Below are 19,698 nucleotides of genomic sequence, written 5' to 3'. Positions count from 1 at the left end.
TTGGGGCGTAGACCGGGCAATTCCCGGGGTAACACTGCGCATGCGCACTTCTAAGGGGAAGGGGCAGCTTGTAGGACCTGACACCGGTAGTGACCCTGCCATATGGCCAGAAATGTACAAAAATCAAGATAGGATGTTTAGTTAAGCTAGGAACAACTTGTATTAGAGTTTTGTTAAGGTCAGGCTCTCAAACTTGTTGATAACGATTGTATAACTGAATGTCCTGCTGATTTTTGTATTTCATTGTTGATTATGCAATTAAAACCCTTTTTTAATTTCATACTTTAATAAATACGGCCGGGCGACTAGCGCCCGCCTTCCAAAAAGTAAACACGTCTCGTGTCCACGTTCCTTGGTGTTGGGTGCCGGATTGGGGGGGAGGCGGCAGCTAGTCGCTGACCATGTGAAAAGGGGGGGCCCTCGGCCCCCCCGCACGCATGGCGGCGCGGCGACCGCCTCACCCCCTCTCCCCTCGGGTCCTTCGACGGTGGGGGCGTGCCCTGGGGGCGCGGCCCACCGCCGATTGGCCGGCGCCCCTCCTGACCCGGAATCAATAGACTGGTTCCGGGTCGGGGGGGGCGGGCGTTAGGAGGGGCCACCCGGCCCCTCGGGAATAAGAGGTAGGGAGCGCCCAGGAGACCCCCTTGTCCCTGGACGCTCCCTCGCTGAACGTTGTGCCCCGCGTTCGGGGCTTCTTTGTTTCCCACCCACCATCCCTTGGTACAAAGTTTAAGCAGCGTTATGTCCGGTCTAATGGTAAGTCTCATAAGTATAGACCGCGGGAGAGAGTAGGCTTTTGTTGTATTTTGTGATCTGTTGTCAGGACTTTTTTCCCTTTGTAGAAAAGTGATGTATGAAGTGAACTATAGTTGAAGATATGTGTCTTTAGGCCTTTTTTCCCTTTGTAGATATACGTAGATATGGTGATTATGAGCAACATGCGTGAACCGAATTGTAATTTTATGCCATGTGTCGTTAGGCCTTTTTTCCCCTTTAGCTATGCGTGGATACTGTTATTTATTAGCCAGTGTAGTTGTCCTTTAGACTTTTTTCCATAGGTCGTCGTATTTATTAGGTATGGGGCATGCGGTAAGGTCATTATCGGTGAGCACATATTTGAGGTCTGAGGGGGCGGGCATCATCCTATGGAGGTTCCCGCCCAGGGGGAGGGGCCTGCGGGCCACTCCCAGTACTCCAGGGGCAAGGTAATATGCAAAGGAGCGCGGGTAGGAGTAGTTCACGCTTTCCTTAGGCTGGTAGCCACCCCGCGCGCGTGGACTCATGACGCCACCGGCGCAGAGTAAGGGCCCTCCTTTAGTGGGTAAATGGAGTTTGGGGCGTAGACCGGGCAATTCCCGGGGTAACACTGCGCATGCGCACTTCTAAGGGGAAGGCGCAGCTTGTAGGACCTGACACCGGTAGTGACCCTGCCATATGGCCAGAAATGTACAAAAATCAAGATAGGATGTTTAGTTAAGCTAGGAACAACTTGTATTAGAGTTTTGTTAAGGTCAGGCTCTCAAACTTGTTGATAACGATTGTATAACTGAATGTCCTGCTGATTTTTGTATTTCATTGTTGATTATGCAATTAAAACCCTTTTTTAATTTCATACTTTAATAAATACGGCCGGGCGACTAGCGCCCGCCTTCCAAAAAGTAAACACGTCTCGTGTCCACGTTCCTTGGTGTTGGGTGCCGGATTGGGGGGGAGGCGGCAGCTAGTCGCTGACCATGTGGAACTATGGCTAGTGTGGGGATGGGGCCAGGAATGGTCATAAGTTCATGTTTAATAAATATCACTCTTAATATGCAGCACTTTAATTCGACGTATTAATGTCCAAACACCACATGTTAAAGAAATACACTTGTTTAACTTTGAAGGGGCTTTAATATACTTTACGTCATGTTGTATGATTTACATGGCAAAGATTTTCAGGGGACTCGGCTCTGAGCGCCAAGCCAGACCATTGGCTCTGCTATGATTCTGTTCTCCTGGTTCATTCGTAGTCCCCCTCACCGCTACAACTTCTTTCTTACTCTTGTTTTATATCACTATCATTGCTCTATTTATGTGATTTTATGTTTGGTTATATTGTTTTATCTAGCTATATTTTCCGTCGACAATACACATATTTTTATATTTTCATTTAATGTTTTTTCATCTTTTCTTAGGGCACTCTGAAAAATATACATTTTGGAATCATGGTTTCCATAATGAAACATGCAAGTATACATTGTCAGCGAAAAGCCATCCAATTGAGACACTGTTCAAAATAACTGATCATATGGTTGAACTTAGAAATTCCTTTCATCACAGGAAAATCGAGTTGAAAAGTTCATTGCTGTCTTTTTCCCCAAAACCACACTAAATGCAGAATAAGAGGGCATGAAACGTTCAGCCAATTTAGCCATCTGTTCGATGCCCCCCGGTGCTTTATAACAGAGGGTTGAGATGTTGTTGTAACTGTAGGAAAAAATGCAGCTTTGAAGTGACTTTGTACGTGGTTCTTAATTAGATTTGTTATAGTTTGGTGACAAAGCATGTGAGCACGAGTGCTGAGAAAAGGTGTGAGGTATTTCTGTCATTTTACCTCGATGTCAGTACATCACCATAACAAAATATTGCTGCTAAACTATATTTATATATCTTACAAAATATTCATATTACTGATAGTTAATTGTACACAAACCGGCTTTGCAAAATCTCCATTGACATCACATTCAGCTGACGCTGCAACACATATTATAAAGGCCTTGCGGTACCGAGCCACCCAATGACAGACGTCCATTCGCGCGAATGACATGGGCTGCAGAAACGACCACAAGCATTGGTTCCAATGCAATGACATGAAAGGTCACACCCCTTGTCCGCAAGTTAGCTCTTCCTTCCCACAAGAAGGAATATGAGTGGAAATAAAACTATTGAACCAACATTGGGCACTTTGTCCCTGAATAGTAGTGGACTGTTATATTCCATCTGTGTGTGAATTACTTTCAGCAGGAATCTGAATTATGAGTTGTGTGGTAATGGCTGCACCCAATACCATTTTACCATGGTAGACCCAGTCCAGACTAGCCAGAATTTACTGAAGCAAAATGCACAGTACGTTCTAAGACATTCGTAATGTGGTGCAGGCAGGGCAATTGTGAATGTAATAATACCTCCTTTGAAGAGGAAACATCAGCGTATGTGGTATTTAGCAACCCCCCTAAATACCACACATTAGTATTTCTTCCTTGCAGTAACTGCGTCACCAGAATCTGGACCATTTGTAACCTGAGTCGTAGGTTCTGTTTACTCTCTTACCCTGCCACTGACGTCATGACCTCTCAGACCAAGAGGCAGATTTACACACATTTTGAGTCATGGTTGCACCGCTTTTGTGGCGCATCTATGACAGAATATGCTAGTAAATATTTACAAAAGCAACCCAACGTGCAATTTGACTTTGTAAAAAAAAAGTAACGCAATGTAACGGCTTGCACTGCATTTAGTTACATTTCATTCTGGGAGGCATTCCATGGGTGGAACGTGGGAGTTCTCAGCCATCCAACCATGGATGTCACTCAATCCCAGATTTCCGAAGGTTTGTGATGCTAGAATTGCATAAAAACTCGACACCTCTGTTTTCTCCTCGGTATTTCCTCTTACTGTGTGAGCTACAATTTGCAGCACACATACAAGGAGGAAAATGATTCGAAAGATTGTTTTTTTGTTGGAAGGTATCCCTTCCTGCACAAAACAAGTCTTCTTGTAAGGCAAGCACCCTCGCACTGTGGTGCAAGGGTGCCTGCATTTGCGCTAAGCTGCCTGATGAGCGCCAGAGCTGTGAGAGAGCTGAAGTACACCATATCTTAATACATATGGCGCATTAATGCTCTCTTCCTTTCACACAGCGAAACACAAGAACTTGCCTTGCTACACTGCATTGCGTGAAAGGTTATTAAATCTGGCCCAGTAAGTACCAAAGGGGCCAAAGGCAATGCCAGATGTAGCAGCACATCCCGTGTTAACTCCGTATTCATGCATAATCACTGCCTATCCTTTGCTCTAATGTCTTTCACAACCAGAAGCTGTTTTCCAGCAATAATCTGATGTCTGGCGACAAATGTGAGATCATGGCTAGCTCTATAAGTTTTGGAAACCTGGCCTCAACCAATAAGACGTCAAGGAAATAAAATTGAAATGAGCCCACAATTACCTTACCAATGTAAGATTTTTCAAGACAACAAATAATCTGATACTCATGACACACACATATGCAAAAGAGGGCAACGCTTTTAGCTTTAGGTTTTTGCTTTTTCTATTTTTGGCAAAATGTGCTTACTGAAAAAGATAGTTCAACAATGTTGAATATTAAACAAATGAGACAAGGCGTGGGAGTTTCTTAATGTTTTTTGAAAATTATTCAGTAGCTCATTCAACTAACACACAGCCTCTGTCCTGTCCAGGCCACACATCATCAAACACCTCAAAATATTTCTTAGTAACTGTGAGGAAATGGAAGTACGTACGGACAAAGACTCACCCCTCTATGCTGCACTGTGTCCGAATGCTGCATTATGTCAAAAGAAGGGACACAAAGAGTTAATAAAAACCCCTTCCTCCTCTTCACAGGAATGTGGTAAATAAATAAATAATACCCTATTTTTGAATGCATAAATGAATAACAGATAGCTCAATAAATAAGAGTCAAGATTCGAGGTAGTAGGAGTTTTGCAGGTTTAATACAGCATAAGGACAGGAACAGGACGACCTGCACGGGAATAGGATGGCAGCTGCCGGGGACAGGATCGGGAATGACGGCTAACTTTTAATAACAGTACATGAGCATATATACATAACGCAAACACATAGCATTACATTGCAATAGGCGTAGCAGTGGGTGGAGCAATAGGCGTGACGCGTAGCAGTCGCGAAAGATAAGGGTGGAAAGAGGTGTAACAGGGCGTATACATAGACATGTGATGCAAACGTAACAGAATATGTCATGAATGGGGCGGAAACCATGGAGGGGGCTACCTGAGGAGCCGGGACCTCTAACCTGATGGTGCGCGCAAACTGGCAATGACGTATCACTAGGAGAAGCTGGGGGCTTCGAACTCTGTGCTAGGAGCAGAGACTGAAGTCTGGAGAGTCAGGGCGACATGTACCTAAACCCTATCTAATATCTGATGTTTAGAGAACATGTTGATATAAACTAGAAGTCAGGAGGGGAAAGGCTAACAGACTCTAAGACTGGAGCATGCATTATTCTACATGTAGTGCGTGATGAAGAATATTAAATGACCATTAATACAGTATTTCTCTAACATGGGGCCGTAAAGGCTAGACAATGACGGAAACTATTGATGCAGTTCAGTAGCTTTAGGAATGCAGAGGAAGAGGACTGAACTGATAATCTGGAATCATAACATACTCTTTGCAGACTCAGAGGCAGGGCCAAGCTGAACCGGGCACTGCGAGGCAGGAAGTAAGTGAAGGGTCGAGGATACAGGTGGGGGCTGTATCACTCCTCCGCGAGGCTTCAGGAGACAGGAGACAGGAGCTGAATCTGGTGTCCGGGCCCTTTTGAGGCCTAGAAACGGGGACTTTACAATGGAATAACGTGCACACTGAGAAACGTGGCAACGTAGCTTTACATAGGCCTGATATTCGTAGTATTCACGAGAACTGGAAACTGCCATACTAGAGGTGGACACAACTGTAATTGCGTCTTTAATCAAACATGGGGAATAACATATGCATATTAATCATGCACATATAACATATGATGGATGACATGTAGGGACACAGAACATGGCAAAATTTACTTTTCCACATTCCCTCCTTGTCACTACGTTTCATCAGGAAACATCAATATTCATGATACCATCTATCATTTCATACAGTATCATTTGCTCGTCTCGAATTGTCTTGGAACGGGATTTAGAACGGGGCTTGGGACTAGGAATACAAGAGGTAGCACAAATGCCGCAAATCGCAGGGCCACATTGTAAACAGAGGCAGCAGCTAAATATGATCGCTACTGCAATACTTAGAAAGGACAAGACTTTCCATCCCCAGGCGGAAATTATATTCCAGAACCAACCGGACCATGTCCAGGTGCCTGGATCTTGGTGTAACAGATGAGCAATTTTATGGAGTCTGGTTATAGCTGAATAGACAGACGGCGCGTTATTTGGAATGAAAATGCAGCAACTAGATCCGATGACTCTACAGGCCCCGCCCCTATCGGCCAATATGACGTCAAGGACGAGACGATTCTGGAGCACGACAATTCTCATAAAGGATTGTTCCTCGGTTAAATTACTTAGAGCAGAAGTAGTCTCAATTACTACGGCTTCGAGTGTTCTGGTTAATCTACGTATCAGTTTACTATTCACAACTGTACCTAAATAAGGGAAGACACCTTTATTGATATCTATATATTGTTCTAGAGCAGTTTCAGTATAATCGACAATCGGGAGGTTTCTCTTGTGTCTAGTATGTACTAGGTGGGAATTCCTATGGTAATCGGGTGGGGCTAGAAAAACAGGTGGCAGTAGGAAGGCAATATAACAGGTTCCCTCCCAATCGAGGGGCAGACGAACATATGCGGTCTGACCACAAATAAAATAAGAATGACGTGAAGCTTTGAAAATAGATTTCCTACTGTCACTATACTTGACAATAATAGTACAATCACTATGTCCTATGTGTGTAGAACCATTATTTCGGACACATAATTCGCCTTTGACTGGTAGTACTGAAATAGCAGGTAAGTCTGGAGTAGTATCAGACTGAACATTCAGGACCATGAAATTCGAAGAATAATTACCTAAATTGTACACTTCATTTTCTAGATCTAACCCGGTTCTGTGGGGGAGACCTTGCTTGTCTGGAAAACACGTACTGTTAAGAATAGACATATCTGTTGAGGATAACGTTAACGTGGACCATGCTCCACACGAACCATTATGTGAAAAAGGATAAGGAAAGAGTGGCAGAACTCCCTTCAGTGTCTGGAAAGGGGGGAGTCGACCACATACCCAACAATTAGTGGCATTGCTGGTCTGGTGTGAATAATGTAGCATGCGGATAAAAGAATTATTTCGCATAGCGAGGCGGTAAGAGAGTTCATGAGGAGGTAGATCACTAAACGTGTGCTCTACTGTAGTATTAGAAGACGTATTTACATGAGAAACTGGGAAACACAGGTAAAATGCATAACTGGTGCAGGAAATCATAATGCTGAGGAATAATATGAAACATAGAAAAATGATACATCGGATTGAGTTTTGACTAACTCTCTCACTATGGGGGTCTATTTTATACATGTCAGAAACAGTCTAACCGTTTCACCTAGGGGAGGACTTAGACAATCAAACTGGCTGACTTATTTTACTAGACCGGAGTTTCAACTTATACTCCTGCTGCGGAGTTTTCTCTAACAGGGGAGGGTTTGTAGCAATGTCTTTTGCGGGACAGTCCTTGAGAACAATATTTTGGCAATCCTTCAAATCCTGGGAAATGTTCTTTGAGACGGGTTTCAGTCCATAAAACTTCTTTATATGTGAAAGGTGCACCCAGCCTTTGCGACCCTCCAACTTCACGGCTGTACGGGTGGCGAGGAGGACTTGTCGGGGCTCCTTCCAGCGTGGCTCCAGCGGACTTGAGCGATCAAAATTGCGAACCAAGACCATGGATCCTGGAACGATTTCATGCGGTGCCACCTCGGTATTGTCTGGAAATGCGGCGGCAACCTGTGAACGACAAGAGTTGAGGGCAGACATCAAGGAAGCTAGGTAATCTGTCAGCATATTACTTGAAACATCGGTAATACTTCGGGGTCTAGGAGTACCCCACATGTTAGGGGGGCGGCCGAAAACGACCTCATACGGGGACAGACCTGATCTGGAATGTGCGACCATGCGCATATAGAACAAGGCAACTGGCAGAGCTACTAGCCAGTCCACACCTTTCTCTCTACATACTTTGGCGATGCGAATTTTCAGGGTCTGGTTATGTCTCTCTACGAGACCGGCTGCTTCAGGATGGCGTACACAATGGAACTTCCACTGGTATCCTAACAAAAGGGAAACGTGCTTCATTAACTCTGATGAGAATGGCTGGCCGTTATCAGAATATACGACCCTAGGGAGTCCATAACGGGGGAAGAACTCACGAACCAACTGCTTGGCAGTGGTCGCGGCTGTGTAATCTGGGACTGGATATGCTTCTGTCCACCTGGACAAGGCGCATACAACTACAAGGACATACTTGAAACCTCGACATCGCTCCATCTGAATATAATCCATCTGGAGGACTTCAAAAGGGTGGTCAGGAGGCTGGAATCCACCTTGTTCCACCGGGACACTTTTACCTGGATTAAACTGACAACATATCATACAGGTACGGACTTTCTGCTTGGCTGCAGCTCGTAAATGCTTGTTGAACCAAATGTTCTGGATACTGTCTAGCATAGCTTTTTCTCCTAAATGTGCTGGACTATGTGCGGTATTGATAATGACTTGAACCATAGAGTCGGGGAGAAACCATGCGGCTCTACCCTTCGTTAACCATCCTTGATCTGTCTGGACCCCTCCTTGTTCGGACCATTTCTTGATTTCATCGGGAGTAGCGTGTAACTGGATATCTATGACATCTTGAGTAGGGTCCTTAACTGTCATACATGGAGTCGGATCTGGAGTGTGTGTCTGTGTCGGATTAACTGGAATGTCTGGAGTCTGTGCTGTAAGTTTGGCTGTGCGATCTGCTAGATTGTTACCTTGAGAAATAATGTCAGTAACTTTCGTATGTGCTTTGCACTTCATGATTGCAATGGATGTCGGTAAATGTATTGCATCTAACAGAGCTTGAATTAGGAGACCATGCTGAATCTTGGTTCCATGAGAAGTCATGAAACCTCTCTCCTGCCAGAGCACTCCAAAGTCGTGTACGACTCCAAATGCGTAGCGTGAATCTGTGTAAACATTAACTTTCCGGTTCTTAGCGTGTATGCAGGCTTGTGTCAGAGCAACTAGCTCTGCTGCTTGAGCGGACAGGGTGTCAATACGGTGTGTTTCAATAACTTCGGTGTCGGTAGTCACTGCATACGCGGCGACTAGTTCTCCTGTACTTGTTCTCATACATGAACCATCCACATAAAGTGTCAGGTCGGGATCTGGTAACGGAATATCTGTCAGATCTTGTCTGGGCTTTGTCGTAATGTTAACTACTTCCACACAGTCATGTGTGGCAGAATTCGAGGTAACTGATGGTAACAATGTAGCAGGATTTAAAACGTTGCAGCGTCTGATTTCTATGTGTGGCTGGAACAGTGTCAATTCATAACCTGTTAAACGTGCAATTGTCAAGTGCTGAGTCTGTGTTCGGTTTAAAAGAACTTCCACGGAGTGTGGAACTTGTACTGTCAGGGAGTGTCCTAAGACTATGGAATCACTTTGTCTGATAGCTAGTGCTGTGGCTGCAACTGACTTGAGGCACGCAGGCAGAGCCTGGGCTACAGGATCTAATGTGCTCGAAAAATAAGCACATGGCTTGTATTGTCCTGCTTGATCTTGTGTGAGAACAGATAATGCTGTACCTTTGCGTTCTGTGACGAAAAGTGTAAAAGGCTTACTGTAGTTTGGTGTAGCTAGAACTGGAGCTTGGCATAGGGCTTTCTTTAACTCATTGAAACTGAGTGTATGTTCAGATGTCCAAGGGAGGACAGACGATACGGCTGCCTCCTGTGTCGTTAACTGTATCAGTGGCTTGGCTAGGAATGCATACTGAGGAATCCATTGTCGGCAGTAAGAAGTGAGGCCGATAAAAGCACGTACCTCCTTCTGGGTCTTGGGCTGAGGAAGACTCGCTATTAACTGGATACGGTCTGGTGTCAACTGCCTACCCCTCTTGGACAGTAAGTGTCCTAAGTATACCACTTGCTGGACACAGAATTGAAGCTTCGAAGGGGACACCTTGTGCCCCATCTCGGCTAGGAAATACAAGACTGTAAGGGATGCTCGCTCGCAAGCACGTTCAGAACGGGCTGTGATCAGTAGATCATCGACATACTGGAGCAGGGCAGTGTCAGTTGGCATGTGAATGTTGTCTAGTTGTCTCTTGAGTGCTTGACTGTAAATACTAGGACTTTCTGTGAAACCTTGAGGAGCTCGTGTGAACATATAGCTTCTTCCATTTAAACAGAATCCGAAAAGAAACTGGCTGTCTGGATGAATGGGAACACTGAAAAACGCGTTCTTGAGGTCTATGACAGTGAAAAATGAGGCTTCGGAATCAATGGCTGTCAACAGGGAAGAGATATCTGGCACAACTGGATACTGGGGAATAATACATTTATTAAGTTCTCGTAGGTCAATCACTAATCGATATACTGGGGGTGCATTTGGATCAGTACGTTTCATGACTGGAATGATCGGAGAATTGCATACATTGGAGTCAGTTTCTACAACTACTCCTCGAGCGATGAGCTCGTCAATAATTTTGGATAAGGCTGCTACAGCCTCAGGTGGCAATCTGTACTGTCTGATTCGTGGTAACACTACACCTGGCTTGAGAGTCACACGATGGGGTGTGATTTGCATGTAACCTACATCAGTTGGACCTTGCGCCCATAAATGCTGCGGAACATTAGACAATCTGGGATCAAAATCTCGTAATACATAGTGACCCTTGAAGTCACGTAGGAACAGACGTATTCCCTCTGGGGAACAGCATATAACTGCACCTAACTCTTTCAGTGTTTTAATGCCTAATAGGTTTTCTGGACATGACTTAGTAAGTAACAGGTCAGTAGTACGGGACAATGGACCTACTTCTAGAGTAACTGGCTTTGATATTTCATTTACGATAGGTTTTCCTGAAAATCCAAGGGAAACATTTCTTGAGCCTGAGAGCGGAGCCCCTGGAACTTCGGCATGGCTAATTGTGGTCCTACTTGCCCCTGTATCAATCAAAAACTTTCTATCTTTCCCTAGTACTTGACTGTGAACATAGGGACCTTCTTGATCTACAGGTATCTCGATGAGAGGCAAGCCTACCTCCCTCTCTAGGCTGTTTCATGAATACGGTTGATACTCTGGATACTCGGACTGTGCATACTGGTACATCTGCTGTGTAACATGCTGTGTTGCAGCGATGGGCTGCGGTGCTGTAACTGTCTGTGGTGCATTCTGTGACTGAGGAGTCTGTGAAACTTGTTCTTGTCTAGGCGGACGTGGTCTTTCTTTAGTCTTACCAGTAGCTATGTTATGTTTCAGAACTGCACACTCATTTATAAAATGCCCTGGCTGTTTACAATAATTGCAGTTCCCTTTAACGGGAGCTGCAGGATGACTGGCTTGATTTGGACCCCTCTTCTGACTGTCTTGAGGAACAGATTGTGCAACTAGTACTTTCATTTTCGTGTCTTTCATACGTTTCCTTTCGTGGTCTTGCTCTTCCCTGATTCTATTCTGGTGGTATTGGAGCATCTGTAACATCTGGGACGGGGTATTAGCTTGCCAGGTACTTTCGACTTTCAAAACTCGATTTTTAATTTGTGGACTTGAATTCTCGACTAATTTAGTAACAAAAAGATGAGGGTATGACTCACTACTTGTCTTGAGGCCACTGTTGATGCTAAAACATTTCTCAAATCTAGAATAAAAATCACTAATGTCTTCATCTTGTTTCTGTTTACAGGCTGAGATTGCATCCCAGTCTTCTTTTCTAGTTGTCAATAATCTGGGTAAAACTTGTATTAATAATTCTGGTAATTCTTTACATTTCGCTCCAAGACCGGTACCTGGTACTCGTGCCTTATCTTCAGCTTCTAGAACTGCCCAATCGATCTTTTTCTCTCCCACCTCCCATTCTTTTTCCTTGAGCTTTTCATACACCCCTGCGGGCAGCAGAACCTTTAACATTTTAATTATATCTGGATACGTGTATTCTCCCATACGGAGCATGTCTTTTAATTCTCGGTGGAACCCTGCTGGATCTTTATCATGACAGGGAATTAATTTCTTCATCTCTAGGAGTTCCATCTTTGTAATCGGAGTGTAAACAAACACTCGTTCTAGTTCGCCACCCGTTCCTCTAACTGGGTGGACTTCTCGTAACGGATTCTGTCTCTCCATGTAAAATGGTTTACTTTCTGGGGGTGAGACATGAACAAAATGCGGGTTCAAAAACGTTCTATATTTGTGACGCTGTTCTAGAACGACACTAATTAAATCGGTACCTAAACCTTTCCATCTATACTGGAGTAACTCGTTCAGGATATCATGTAACGGGCCTGGATCAGAGTGCTGACCCTCATACAATGTAATGAGGTGCTGAATCATATACATACCCGCCAGTCGTTGCTCGGCTGGGGGCATTTTCAGAAACATTTGTGCCACTATTTCGTCTGGAAAAGTGGTAGAATCAGTAATCCATCGGACTGCTGATCGGACTAGTTCTTGTTCATGCATGGTACTCAACTCACTGTAACCGATTCGTGATTTCAGAATGTGATCGGTAGCTTGGAATACTTGTTCTAGAGAACCTTGTTCTGGTGCTGGATGATGGAAAGTAGACTTGTGTTCTAGGCGTAAATGGCGATCTGGAAATCTAGATTTTCCTACATACGCTATTCTGTCGGGATTCTCGTCCTCTACCTCTTCAGTATCAGAGTTACTTTCTTTCTCGCTTACTTGTGCTGCTTTACGTTGATCGTGTAACCTTATTATTTCTTTACGAATTTTCTTGTACATACTTTCCATAGCACTGATGGTTCTGTGCTTACCCTCGGCTATATTATCAATCCACTTTGTCAGGGTTCTCATTTCGGCTTGATCTTTGGACGGGTAATCTTGTTCTCTTATTAGACAATTGATCAGAAACTTTAATATCATGAGCTGGGTCTCAGCTTTCCTTTGAGACATGGCCTCGCCAATGCTTTCTGGATCATCCCCTGTACAGATGAAACGATATATTCTGTCTAGGTCTTCTTTCATATTCGGTAGGGTGACTAGATACTCGGCCACCCTTCTTACACGTAATGAATATAAAACCATATTATCCTCTCCTGGGACTGGATCATAGCCGCACTCATTAAGGGCTTTTCTTATTTCTGCTACAGACTGATGTCTGGGCGTACGCTGTGACGCTTGCATATGTAATTCGGCTGTTGTTAAACGCTTATGTGGCGGCGGGGTCTGAGGAGGACCTCCCCCTGCGGCCCCTAAACTAGAGTCGTCTACTGATGCTCTTCGTCCTGGCAGAGTGGGAAATGGAAATGTAGGCTGAACTTGTATGGCGGGCTGGACCGGGGGTACCGTAACAGGTACTCCGGTGTCTGGAGGAGCGGGAAGTGCCTGATTTACAGGGACTGGCGGAGCGCGAACAGGATTTGCATATTCTGGGACTGTGTCGTCCAAATAGGACGAAATAAAAATATCAGCTGCGGTCGGTTTGTGACGTAGCTTGGTCGGAACTAATGGTGGCGGGAAATTACTGGATGCCTCCGGGGTCGCTTTTGGCAAGCCCTCGGCAAGAAGAGGATACATACCCTTAATAAGGGCATGCCTCTGTCTGTCTGACTGTTCGGTTTTAACTTGTTCACCTATCTCGATTAATTCTTTTTCTTGGGCTCGTTCTAAGGATTCTCTACTTAATTCTGACTTTCTGATTTCTTTTTCGGTTCTTTTATGAGCTTCTTTGCGCCATAACTCGATGGCATCTTTCTGTGACTGTCTGGCTTTCTTTTTCCATAATGCTTCTTCTACTCTCATGATGCACTCGGCATCCCATGTGCCTGACACAGGCCATCTATACTTTTCCTCTAACTGTTTGGTATACTCGACCCATAAATCTAGATATAATATGGCACTTATGCCATGCTTCTGATACATAAAATGACCTGGACTGTCCCTAGGCGGAACTGGAACTGCTTCTTCTAACAAACCCTTTCTAGTTTTTAACTGACGTAATCTCGAAAAGAGAGACATTGTAAACTTGAATCGGAACACAATACAATAGACGAGGAACAATAACAATTGGGAGAACAATTCAGGCATACCACGACATTGGAAATACATTGGACAACATCATAACATAACAGTTCGGACAGAATATTACCTGGAATACTGAGAACAGAAACACGAGAATTTCTCGAGAACGGAACAGACTAGAGTTACTGGATGCACTGCTGAAACAGTACGGAACATACCGGTCCCATAAAGGGACGCATCAAGACCCGTATCCACCTAGGTGAACACTTCGTTTGTGGGTCTGTGTACCACCAACCCACGGACCAGAGTCAATTTAGATTGACCCTGTCTAGATACTACCCCAGCGACGGTACTCACCGGGCAGCAAGAACGGAAGGCCTCGGATCGGACTGGACTGCTACGACGACGGACGACGAACTTCGGACTTCAGTTACGGGTGGACCTCCGGATACCTCGGACCTTGGATTCTCAGCTTGGGCTCTGGTCGGGACTCGCCGCGTTCCTCCACCGTCTCGTCTGGATGCTGGACCGCCTCCTCCGTCTCCTCCGTGGGCCTGAGGGATACTTGAAGCAGAAATATCTGCCGGTGCGCAGAAGAGTTCCGTCACGACTGCAGAGGGTCAGGGGGTCGGCGTGGCTTCACCGACGCGTGGGGAAAGGGCAAGTCCCTGTTCGGGCGCCATTATGTGGTAAATAAATAAATAATACCCTATTTTTGAATGCATAAATGAATAACAGATAGCTCAATAAATAAGAGTCAAGATTCGAGGTAGTAGGAGTTTTGCAGGTTTAATACAGCATAAGGACAGGAACAGGACGACCTGCACGGGAATAGGATGGCAGCTGCCGGGGACAGGATCGGGAATGACGGCTAACTTTTAATAACAGTACATGAGCATATATACATAACGCAAACACATAGCATTACATTGCAATAGGCGTAGCAGTGGGTGGAGCAATAGGCGTGACGCGTAGCAGTCGCGAAAGATAAGGGTGGAAAGAGGTGTAACAGGGCGTATACATAGACATGTGATGCAAACGTAACAGAATATGTCATGAATGGGGCGGAAACCATGGAGGGGGCTACCTGAGGAGCCCGGACCTCTAACCTGATGGTGCGCGCAAACTGGCAATGACGTATCACTAGGAGAAGCTGGGGGCTTCGAACTCTGTGCTAGGAGCAGAGACTGAAGTCTGGAGAGTCAGGGCGACATGTACCTAAACCCTATCTAATATCTGATGTTTAGAGAACATGTTGATATAAACTAGAAGTCAGGAGGGGAAAGGCTAACAGACTCTAAGACTGGAGCATGCATTATTCTACATGTAGTGCGTGATGAAGAATATTAAATGACCATTAATACAGTATTTCTCTAACATGGGGCCGTAAAGGCTAGACAATGACGGAAACTATTGATGCAGTTCAGTAGCTTTAGGAATGCAGAGGAAGAGGACTGAACTGATAATCTGGAATCATAACATACTCTTGGCAGACTCAGAGGCAGGGCCAAGCTGAACCGGGCACTGCGAGGCAGGAAGTAAGTGAAGGGTCGAGGATACAGGTGGGGGCTGTATCACTCCTCCGCGAGGCTTCAGGAGACAGGAGACAGGAGCTGAATCTGGTGTCCGGGCCCTTTTGAGGCCTAGAAACGGGGACTTTACAATGGAATAACGTGCACACTGAGAAACGTGGCAACGTAGCTTTACATAGGCCTGATATTCGTAGTATTCACGAGAACTGGAAACTGCCATACTAGAGGTGGACACAACTGTAATTGCGTCTTTAATCAAACATGGGGAATAACATATGCATATTAATCATGCACATATAACATATGATGGATGACATGTAGGGACACAGAACATGGCAAAATTTACTTTTCCACAGGAAACAGAGGAGAAAGACAGGAGAATCAACGAATGGCAAGGGAGGAACCAGCAGAATAAGGCGGGACAACCCACCTTAAGGGAGGAGACGCTGGAGAACGAGGCGCGCAACAGTGGGAGGAACCTGGAAGATGCCACGGATCGGGAGCCGATGTATCAGCGGTGGAACCAGGAGCCCCGGCAGAAGCCAGATGTAGACGAGAAAACCACGGGCAGAAGCGAGGACAACAGGGAGGACGCGGAGAGCTGGTCCGAGGACTGGTGGACGCCCCCAAAGGATGCAGAGAAGCCGCCGCAACTCTGGAGAGATGCGGCAGACACGGTGAGTGATCGTGAAAGGGAGGGAGGGCTGAAAGGGAACTCTGGGGGGGATAACCCAGGACATCCCCTGTTTTAAACCTACCCTGATGCTTGCATGATTACACCTTCCCCGCACTGACTTCCTCGTGGCACGCCAACCCCACGTCTCTGTATCACCTCATATTAAGCAGGCTACCTCAACTTCATAATTTTTATATAGCGGGCAAGGGACCTAAGACGGCTGTAGTGAGAGAAAGGGTGAAGTCCTTTAACTCAGCCACCTTTGCCCTCTAAAATCCTAAAGCAGGTAAATTAGCCCTGACAAAAGGAGGATTAAGAACTAATAGTTCATTGGTTACTTTTTTCCTTTTTATTGTCGGTTTTTGCACTCGGGTGTGGTGAAGGTAAAATCTGATAAAAAGAACATACAGCTTAGGGACCGCTTTTTCCTTCTCTTTGAGTCTACCGGGACGGCTGGCCCCAGACCGGATTTGGGAGAACGAAGAGGAGAGCAACAACTGGAAAGTTAACTTCGATCTCAACCACCTGACCATCTGAAAAATTCCATCATCACTGGATCATCTATACTTTTGACTTTTGACATCCACTATCTTAAAATATCTTCTAAAAATCTTTAATAAAAATCCCACCATTCAACCAACACTCCGGCCTCCTAGTTTCCATTTCCGGCCCTCCGTCTGACACTAACCCATGCACATTTTTAAAAAAGTACTGAATGTTATATGAAAATTGCACATTTTTCGTAGGGGTCGATTCCGATCCGGTAAAAAGTGCTCCGAATAGTCGTACAGAGCGGTTTTTCCCCGTACGAATCGTACCTGTAAACGTCCCGTACGTACGACGAATTACGATTCGTACCAGGAGCCGCACTCCGTACGAGTCATACAAGACACGGTACGACTCTAATCTCCGTACGATTCTCCCCCGGAACCTGCTGTACGCGACATCTGTACAGTTCGCGGCTAGTTTTTACGACCCAGCAAGTACGATACGTGTCGGGTACGCACCGTATGACCCTTTTTCTACGGGTGCTGAAAACTGCCGTAAAAGCAGAGTTCGCGCCGAAACAGGTACGGAACGGTCCCCCGGGTATGGTGCATACCCCCCATGATCGCAGGGTTAGGCACCGTACCCCTGCGATCATGGGGTGTACGATACGTACCCCCATTGTACGATCGGTGTACGAGCCGTACCCCATGTACGATCGGTGTACGAGCCGTACCCCCATTGTATGATCGGTGTATGAGCCATACCCCAATTGTATGATGGGTGTACGGCTCGTACACCGATCGTACATGGGGTACGGCTCGTACACCGATCGTACATGGGGTACGGCTCGTACACCAATCGTACAATGGGGGTACAGCTCGTACACTGATCGTACAATGGGGGTACGGCTCATACACCGACTGTACAATGGGGGTACGGCTCGTACACCGATCGTACAATGGGGTACGGCTCATACACCGATCGTACAATGGGGGTACGGCTCGTACACCGATCGTACAATGGGGGTATGGCTCGTACACTGATCGTACAATGGTGGGGTATGGCTCGTACAACCCATGATCGCAGGGGTACGGTGCGTACCCCAGCGATTATGGGGGGTACAGACCGTACGGTGTGTATGTGTTAATGTGCTTTTCCATACGACTCGCCCTTACCTGACGTGGACCATACGAATCGCGTCCTCATACCCCGGTCCGGATCGGACTCGTCGGGTTGTACGAGTCGTACGGTATGTGTACGAGTCGTACGGCTCACGCTTTCAGCCTTGCAATACATACGGATCGCGACGATTCGGACGGATTCACGGAATATGGATCGTACTTCGCGACTCGGACGGACGGGTACGATTCGTACGGAGAGGGCTCCGGATACAAATCGTACGGACGTTTTTTTCCCCGAATCGGAATCGACCCCAAAGTGTCCACATTATCTTGTCCAATAGTACTCACCTTGTAATCTTGATTAGGGAACTATGGATGCTCACTAGAGATAGTGACTCATCATTACCAATTATGTCATTAAAGGATTATTGATAATGTCACCAATGTGGAATCGAATTGCTATTTTCATTTTGATGAATCTAGAGAGCTATTTTGATACGTATTATGCTCTCTGGGTACTTTGCAATGCATACGATAGCACTCATTATACATGTGATGAAGTTAATAACCCAGTTGAAGTGGGCATGCTTTGGTACTTCTGGGTGCTATGATTGCATCCCTTGGATATGATGCAACTGACAGAGCACAAGAAGGTAATTTATTGACAGAAGATGGCCTTTTTCCTAATGACGCCATGCAGTCACACTAATTGATGGAGAGCAGGGGCAAGGGTACTTCTTCACAGAAGGCTTTGATGAGGCTAAGACATCCTTTTCATAGCAAGCATCTTTGGAGGAGATACATACGTATCATTGTTGGTGAGTTCTGCGAGAGATAGAGGTTTGAGGGATGATCATTGAAAAATGCATATGAGAGCGCAGAAGGCCGATAATGTCCTTTTTCAAAAAGAAGGCATGCAAACACTGTAATTTAGCATGCACACTTACTTGAAAGATATTTAATTACTGTTGATGTACTGTTTATTTTTGGTATTTGTTAGTTGTAAAAGAGGTTGATTGCATTGTACTTGTGTGAAATGTGGGTTTTAAATGTCAGGCAGGGGTTTGATGCAATACTTGGACTGTTTGCATGTGCTGTCTCTGTTGGCTGCTTCAGTGATTATACTCTTGGTTCTGCTGATGTAATGACTTGATGTGTGCAGAGGAATTTTAGCAGAGAAAGTTCCTAGGAGGTTCAGCTTTTCCGCCACTGTCCTTTTTGCCTATGTCTGGCACATTTGTAGCCGGTGAAGACTTTGAAATATCAAGATGCTGAAGTATTAGGTCTGTATTTGTTTGTTGTGGATAGGGCATTGACACTCACATTGTTGATTGGAAAACAGGGATGTCGAGTATGTACAAGGTTGTTGGTTTAGCCATGGTAGTGTGATGCAGAGTCAGTCGAGGTTATGATAGATAATGAGGTCTACAATATCTGGAGCTTCTGGTACTTCAGATCATTCATTAAGAGTTGCAGAGCGTGTTTGATGTGTTTGTGGATATGTGTAGCCAGAGTGATAGTGATGGTTAGTAATCTTGCTCTATATCTTGTGAGGGTGCAGTATGAGTGTATGTGCAATTTTGGTCATTGTGTGGAAGAGTTGAGAGAGATGCCAGGTTTGGCACGAGTTGAAGTCTTACCATGTGAAAGCTTCCTGTAGTTGCAGTGGAGCAGGCTTTCTGGCTTTAACATTACAAAATAGGTGACCTTGCATTCAGCTTCTTTTGGCTGAGGGTGCCTGAGTCCTGGGACACCCTATGAAACTACAGGAAATAGGAGAGAGAAAATAACACCGGTAAATAAAAAAAGCAGCCGTGAATGCTGGATTGGATGGTTGACATTCGATGGGATGGCAAGGATGCTGCATCAATGTCCCTTGGGGTCATGAGGCA

The sequence above is a fragment of the Lissotriton helveticus genome, chromosome 1_1, assembly GCF_964261635.1.
Source record: "Lissotriton helveticus chromosome 1_1, aLisHel1.1, whole genome shotgun sequence".
Lineage (NCBI taxonomy): Eukaryota > Metazoa > Chordata > Amphibia > Caudata > Salamandridae > Lissotriton > Lissotriton helveticus.
The sequence above is the reverse complement of the archived record's forward strand: the minus strand, read 5'-3'. Positions refer to the sequence as shown.